Source organism: Cygnus olor, chromosome 1, assembly GCF_009769625.2.
Source record: "Cygnus olor isolate bCygOlo1 chromosome 1, bCygOlo1.pri.v2, whole genome shotgun sequence".
Taxonomy (NCBI): Eukaryota; Metazoa; Chordata; class Aves; order Anseriformes; family Anatidae; genus Cygnus; species Cygnus olor.
In genome coordinates, this window is record NC_049169.1 from 3,343,244 (window position 1) to 3,351,524 (window position 8,281).

The following is an 8,281-nucleotide window of genomic DNA, read 5'->3' on the forward strand; positions in this document are numbered from 1 at the left end:
CATGATCCCTGCAAGTGTGAGGCTGAGAGCCTGCTCCGCTGACAATATGAAGGTAAGCAGAGTTGTGGTTTGGTGCCTGGCTTAAGGTTGGCACTTGTTGGAGTGGTAGCACGTCTGGAAGTCACCCACCCAGTGCTCCTCAGCAAATGACCTGCTAGTGAGGGATGCATCACAGTCAAGAGAAAAAACGCCTGCACTGAGGCCTTTGAGATGTTTTACCCTGATGGTTACACACCAGAGGAATGACATTGTTACAATCAAACCCACTCTATCATGCCCTCTAAAAGAGGCAAGTAGTAGCCCAGAAATCACTTTTAGTGTTGTATTCACACATTTTCAAGAGGGTGGACCAAAGACTAGTATGCTGATCTGCTGCAAGACCTAGCTGCACTAAAGAAAGTCAACTTCCAGACAGCCCAATGGCCTCAACCAACACCTCCAACATCGTTCCTCATTGCATTTAAGAGCTGGCCATTCCTTGCAGGCAGGGAAGCCCCAGACAGATCCTGTAGGCAGCAATGTTCCTTGACCCTGCCTAATTCCTTTTGGGTTCACTGAATACCAGCCACAAGCCATCCAAGCACACAATCCCCCAAAGGACTGTTGCCACGTCCTGGTACCCCGCCACATCTGTCTCCTTACCTTAAGCCCTATTTAACCAATTTTTAACTTCCTCAAAGCCAAGATTTGTCTTAAATCAATTTGGGAGCTGAGTTCCAGGCCACCAAACTGTTCACCAGGCAGACTGGTGCTCTAGCAATCACAAGACTCCACAAAGTTTGACCCGTCACTGAGCTCTGGACGTGGGTTCCTCACCCGGGAACCGCTATGCCTGTGCCAGTGCTGTAGCCTAATAAATAAAACTGGGTTTCCCTGCTGTTAGCTTCTTCCCTCCCTTTCTCCAGGAAATGCAAAGTAACTCAGACTACATGGTTTCCATCAGGGCTGAGCCTGTTATCAATTTGTGCAGGTGGGAGACGATGATTACTTAAGGAAATGGCAATAAGACAACTGCAGTGATTATATGTGGGAATGACAGAAGGTTGTGCTCTGTATTTCTCCTCTCTCAGTGGCTTCCAGATCAGCTCGGCTCCATTTGGACAGGAAAAGAAGGGGTTGCTCTTCCCTTACTCTCGGTGCCAGGAAGGGCACCTGGCATGCAAGAAATCCATCTGTCCACCACACAACATCCCCTAAGGGGAGAAATCCTGCAGCAGGGACCTCAGCAGCAGTTTGGAGGGTGGTATATAGTGGGTGTCATGGACTGTGGTTTCTCCTTCCTTCCCATCTGTACAGAGTAGTTGGGAATTGAAGCGGAGGAGAGGGCTGGAAGGGTGAAGAAGGAATACAGTCCTGAGTGCTCCTAGATCACTGGATCATCTTTCCCCTGAGCGTGCACTGCAGAAATGATTTCTGAGCTTTCTGCCTGTGACCTACAGCTGGGCATCAGCATACCACTGCAACCTCCTTCTCTCAATGATTGAATGTGGCTCCTTATAAACTACCACTTTGTTTCTCTGGGTCTCTGATTGCTCCAATAAATGGTCTCCTTCACAGGAGAGCCTAAAACACTTATCCCGTTCTACTTCCACCCCCCTTGAAGGTTTACACGTTGTTTGCAAACAGAATTTCCCCTGATGCTGCCTAAGTGGTGTCTTTTCCCCAAAGCACCAGACAAGGAGGTGTGCAGGGAGAGGTGGAGTGAGCCACCCACCTGCCTGGCTCTGTTCCCTGTGGGGATGGGAAGTGACACATTTCCACGAGGTAATTACATGTTGTCATTTCACCGCGTGCCACGCGCTGCTTTGTGGGAAACTTTAAAGTCCCTTGAAACATTTTTTGAGAGAACTAAGCCCAGGTGATGGCTGTGAAGGCAGATTATTCCCCTGTAACCTGGGGGCAGCCTTCAGAAGGTTACTCAGGCAATCCACAGAGGCACTTGAGGTTTTTTTTCAAGATCCTCAAAAGATGTAATTCTGCAAAGCAGAGCTAAACCCCTTGTATTTAAAATTAAACCTGATCCAAGAGTCAGATGCTAAACTCAGTAAGACATGGGACACGATTCAAATCCAGATGTTGGTCTGAATTCCCAAGTGTCCCAGGCCATGCCTGGGCTGAAACTTTACTCCAGATGTTCATCCTCATGTCCAAGGCTGAATTCTGTTACTACATCTCTGCAGCCCCCTCCAAACCCCCAGTGAGAGGAAACAAAGAGTGGTGGTGATTGGCTGCTCCCTGGAGCAGGAGGAGGAGATGAATAGCAGGAAAGCTGCAGTATTTGCAAGGAGACGTGCAGCTTTCACAGACACTCCTCTGAATCACACACAGATGTTCTGGGTGACACTGCCCATGTCCCTTGTTTGCTCTTTGGGAATATTCCTACAAAAGGATGCTTGTTCACACTAGCATTCAGGGAATGGACATTTTTTTTCCAAAAATATCCACAAATAAATAAGAACAAATGCAGACAGGTGAAAAAATAATAATAATGCTTCTCCTGTTTCTCCTTTGGTTCCCATCTTTCACTTCCCCTCTTTCCGGGCATTCAGCCACCCATTTGGTAGCAAAAGCACATGCTTCCCATAACCTTTCACTTGTCACTGCCAGTCCTAGAGCGGAGAATAGCAGCGAACTATTTGGAAATTGCCTGTTGGTTTGAAGCTGTTTACCCAAACTATCCAGACAACAGTAATGAATAACCATAAGCATTCACTGAGATCAGAATCTGTTCTGGGACAGATGAAAAGAGCTACAACCATCCCTCTGCAATGAATAACTCAGCTAGAGTTAAGTAACTTAGCTAGAGTGGAGAAATGAACTTGGAAAATAGGCTATTTAATTGATTTACTGGGGAGGAGGAAGATGAAGATCAGAGGGACTGAGGAATTTATGGACCCCACTAGGATGGTTTAAGTGGCCACGCTAAGAAGAGCTGGGAGGTGGTTTGGAGGGGGTAACAAACACAAGACCTTTACGTTCTCAGGACAGTCGCCCTTTTCAGCATGGACAAGTAAAACAGCATAGAAAGCCCCAACTAAAATGATCTGGTTTGCACATGGTGAATCAGAGGGAAAAGTTTTTTGAGCTGCAGCTATTGTGCTGCAATCAATCCAATAAAGATTGTGCCAGAGAAGATAGTGAAGAAAAAAAAAAAAAAAAAAAAACATTTTAAGGTGAGGGGAAAACACAGATCTACATAAGACATAAGAAAAACATTTGAGGACAGAGAAGCAGTATGTTGCCAGTAACTGTTGCTCACCTCTTTAAGCACAGGATTTCAGTAGTTCCTTTTTTTTCATTAGACTGGTGAGCATTATTTAGTGGTGACAGCTTCAGATTCCCTAATTTTGTTTAGGCCTGGAATTCCTTTCTCGCCCAAGCTTGATGCTGCTTTGCAATGCCAGACTCATCACCTCACTTCCCCTGAGCTTTGACAGATAGAATTAGGATATAGCAGTAGTGCAGCAAGACTGCTGGTGGTGGATTTCAAACCACTGACTTCATCACCAAAATGCTTGTAGCTCCCATTTTAAACCAAGTTGGCTTCCCTGAGGAGACCACCAGGCTCTCCTAGACATTGCAGTAAGCTGCTAGGGGGAGACAGACTCTAACAGCCCAGTACAATGCTAATAAATGGCATTAGGAGCAACTTGCTCTTTATGGTGGAGCAAGAAAGAGCATCTCATTGTGGGGGAGAAAATTGCACAAGGTTTCTTCATCTGCAAATTTCCCTAAACTGCACCTAAAGTGCTGGCTGTTTCCAGAGGCAGAATTACTCTTATATGCACTTTTGCAGAAAATAGAGCTATCATAAATTTTCCTCACTGAAAGCCAGATAGAAGTAGTAGTAATAATAATACTAATAGCAAAATAAAAGTAGCAACAGTAATAATAACAATAATAACAATAATAATAATAATAATAATAATAATAATAATAATGCATATCTTAGCCTCACCAGAGCTTTTCTTCAGGGAACTGATCCAGATTACAGGGGAAAGGGAGTGAGACTTCTTTTAAAGTTGGGTTTTGTTACTGATCAAATTCACTGCAGCTGTGTGAATGTTTATCTGGACACAAGAAAGGGGCCAGAGCCTCACTGGGAGCAATCTGGGAAGTAGGTGAGAGCTGTTTCCTTCAGCAACAGTGTGTTATAAACTGAATTGTAACCACTTACCATTGCTTAGTTTAATGAAGATATGTAAGATAAATAAAATAAGAAAACATGGACAGTAAGGGAACACCAAAAAGTTTCCCACAGAGAAAAGACGGCACAAAGCAGAATCAGACAAGGGGTTCATGAATCAGAAACTCTATTTTGATAAACTTTATATTTTTAATTCTGTGATTCTGTCGTACGTTTCACACCCAGTTAAGGTGGGTGCAGGTTTCTCTTTGCCCACATCTGCAGAGAGCTTCCAGTTCTGAGAACAATAAATGTGCAGGGAAAGAGAGGCAGAACATCACTGCCCGAAGGTTTTGTGGCAGGGTGGTATCACCACCTTACTGCCACCCTTACTGCTCCCTCTGCTTCTTCCCACATCTCCAAACCCACAACTGGCACTGCGTTTCCAGGTGTGCGTGCTGATATCAGACCACAGAGGTGATTTCTAAGTAAAACCAGGACATGGGACTGGTGAAAGTGATGCAAGATGCTCAGACACACTGAGGGTGGGGAGCAACCCTTGGACATGAGACCTCTCTTGACTTCTCCTGGGTGCCGAGGGGTTCTGCCTTGCCGCAGCACCTCGAGGCAAGGTAAAATTCAAGCATCTGGAGCAGACGTTGTGCAAAGATACCAAAGTTATTGATACCACAAGTCAGAGCAATAAATCACAATGTGCTATGGTGATGAAATGGTTATCTTTGTGATGTAACACCCCTTCTGCCACCCACTGCGTTTTTGCAAATGAAAGCATCAGGGACAGCAGCAATTCAGACCCCAAAGAAGATGGGGGGACAACTGAGCATCTACAGCGTAGGAGTATATCCCATGTTGGTTTTTGCAGCCAGCGGGTATTTCAATGTACCCTTTCCTCTCTCTTCTGGCACTCAGCAGATGCAAAAAAAAAATAAGCAGAGGGTCTGTTTTACTGAGCCCTTTTCCCCACCAAGAGCTTTCCTCTCTGGAAGGTGAGGATGTGAGCAATGCTTGCAAGAGCTAGGCTCTATCTAGAGTACTTTGAAGAGTCAGTACTTGCTCCAGTCTGCTAAGATCCATGGAAATCTTCACAGAATCCCAGAATGGTTTGGGTTGGAAGGGACCTCAAAGCCCATCTCATTCCAGCCCCTGCCGTGGGCAGGGACACCTCCCAGCAGCCCAGGCTGCCCCCAGCCCCATCCAGCCTGGCCTTGGGCAAAGGCAAATCACCTTGGTAGGTTGTTTGGCAGAGTAGCTGCTATAAAAGGGACCACACGTGAGTTGGTGAGGGAAAGAGTGAACATGGGAATTGCAATTACTAGAGCTAAATGAAACTTGAACTTTAGAACTAAGCATTTTTCCCATGCAAAAATGCTTTTGTTTGTTTCACTTTGGTTTTTTGCATGGTCCATGGTGAAACTGCTTTATGTTTGCAAAAATTCTTCAGAGGAAAGAGGTCATTTTCAATAAGGTAGGAGGACTTCAGCAGCAAAATAACAAAATTTGATGGGAGTAAAGGCAAGAACAGGACCACCAGTGGACTCCTTCTCTCTTACATAATTGAAGCAGAAACAAGAATATGTGAACACATATCCCTAGGCAAAACCACTCCTTTCCACAAAATTTCATTATTGCATCACAAACTGATAGTTTTCCAAAACAGAACTGATGAAACTTCCATATAGTCAGAAGTTCTCATAAATGCATCCATTAACCCATAAAAAATAGGGTCAGATTCCTAGACAGAGCTCCCTCTCTTTGCTCCCTCCACAGAGAACAAGAGCAGAGCTGGCTTCTGGTGACAGCTAGAGTCAACATAATTTAAACATTTCAGTATTGCATTTCCGTTTTCACTTTTTCATCACCTTTTGGCTGAAACTCTCCAGACCTGGCCAGCACAAAGTAAATAGTCTGAGGAAATGAGAACAAAAAAAAAATCCCAACCTACTCATTTTTTTAGGATGATATGATTATAAAATTAAATAAAAGCTTACATTTCCTCTTCCAAATAAATGATTATGATTTAAACAAACAGACTGGGAGGGGGAGAGCTGCAGTTTTGAAAAGATCTTATATACAGGACTTTATTTTTCCAAGTAAAATGGGATTGACCTGGCCAATCTTCTAGTGCAAAGGTCACCCCACAAGGACACAGCAGTTGCGCCCGTTTCTAAAGGGTGATGAGGGGTAATAGTAAAGGTATAGAAAGAATAATAAAGCCATAGCATTTGTCCTAGTGAAATATAGCAAATAATCAGTTAGGAATGACAAATTGAAAGAGGTAAGGTCTCTCACATCACTTTTTCTCTGCTTTTTATGGAAATCTAGCCCATATTGGAGTTATACTCATACTGAAGACATCAGGCATGGCCACAGCTTGTGGAAACAGTCAGTAGGTAACGTCATGGATGCAGTGAGAAAGATGTCAGTAAACCCTACCCATGTTTTTATGAGTATCTAGGATGCTTATCCACACTCTAATCTTATTTACCTACTAGTGCTCAAGGCTGTTGAGGTCAACCCTGATAGTTCAAGCACCTGCCTCCAGGCAAACCTATTCCCAGTCATGTTCTGCCATTGGCCTTCTACATCCTCTTGACCACACTATTAAGGAGCCTATGAAAAGACGATAGTGCCTTTGAAGGAGCAAACTGTGCTCTGCAAATTGCTCAAAATGGCACTAAAAGTCAGTCAAGATATTCAGCCTGTGTAAACACACCACTAAATGAGTTCAGCAATTACCCGACTCTTCCTTTGCCTGAAGCACACATATTCTTATCAATCACCCTCCCAATTCATTAGTATGATAAATGGTCATGGAGAGAAATGTTGAATAAAAATGGTCTCTGCTGGAGGAGTCAGGGCAAAGGATGCCAGGACAAAGGCTGCTTGGGCATGTCCTAATTTTTCAGGTCAATCATAAGGACTTAAAGGCTTCCTCAGAACATATGTATCATTGAGTTGCATCTGCTCCGCTTCCTCAGAGCTCCTCCAGCCTCCCAAAACCCATCTACAAAGACAGACCTTCTTTAGGAGATCTTGAGACACCCATGGCCATGTGCTGAGCAGTCACATCTGGCTGTATCAAAGTGTTTGGCTGCTGGGGGTGCACCAGGGGAACTGGCAGAGAGGAGACCTAGAAGATAAAGATGTACCATCAGAAGAGCAGGTTTCCCCAACAAGCAGCATCCTCCCAAGAGCATAGAGTTAGAGGAAGCACTAGGAAAAAAATAATAATAAAATAAATAATAATAATAAATATAATAATAATAATAAATAATAAATATATATAATAATAAATAAAATAATAAATAATAATAAAATAAAAAATAAATAAACAAGATGTGTCATGTTTCATTATGAGACTTGCGACATTTACAGACATTGCCTGTTTGCATTATTCGCAGCAGATTCAGTCTATGGTTGCTTTACTGAGGTCAAGACCCTGAGCAAACAGCTCAGGGAGCTTGGGAGGGCTACTTCAAGGTCCTGTCCAGACTCCAGTAACATCTAAAGCCCCATTTATGTTCACTTGCCTGTGTCTTGCCACCAGCCCATAACAAGGAAAATGATGTTTCCCACCTTTCTATTTCTGATGCATCTCTGTTGTTGTCCTTTTTGCTCATTTTCCACCCCAGAACCCTGTTCATAAATGGCCACAGCCAAAGGGGACTCACTGCTGTAGTGACCTTTCATGAAGCACTTTCATCCTTTTTTTTTGACGGCTGTGGGCACCAGCATCCAAAGGTGGGAGCTGAAGATTCCATGAGGAAAAGTGGCTTTGTCAGAGAAGCCTGGCTGTTGCAGCTCTAGAAATTATTATTATTATTATTATTATTATATTATTATTATTATTATTATATTTTAAGATCAAACATCCCCTTGAAAACACAGCATCCTCTACTCTCACCAGCAGATTTGCCTCCCAAATTAGAGGCATGACATTTAGAACTTCACATGCAACCCCCCTAGCTCAAAAAGTCAATGATTTAGCTCTCAGCTGAAAGAGAGGCATGCAGAACCTGCAACAACAGGAGAGCAAAAAAAAAAAGCCCAGATGTTGCAACCTTCAATTTTTGGGGAGAAATATATTTATGTAGTGCATGGGCCAAGAAGAATGTTTAGGGCAGGGATGGGGCT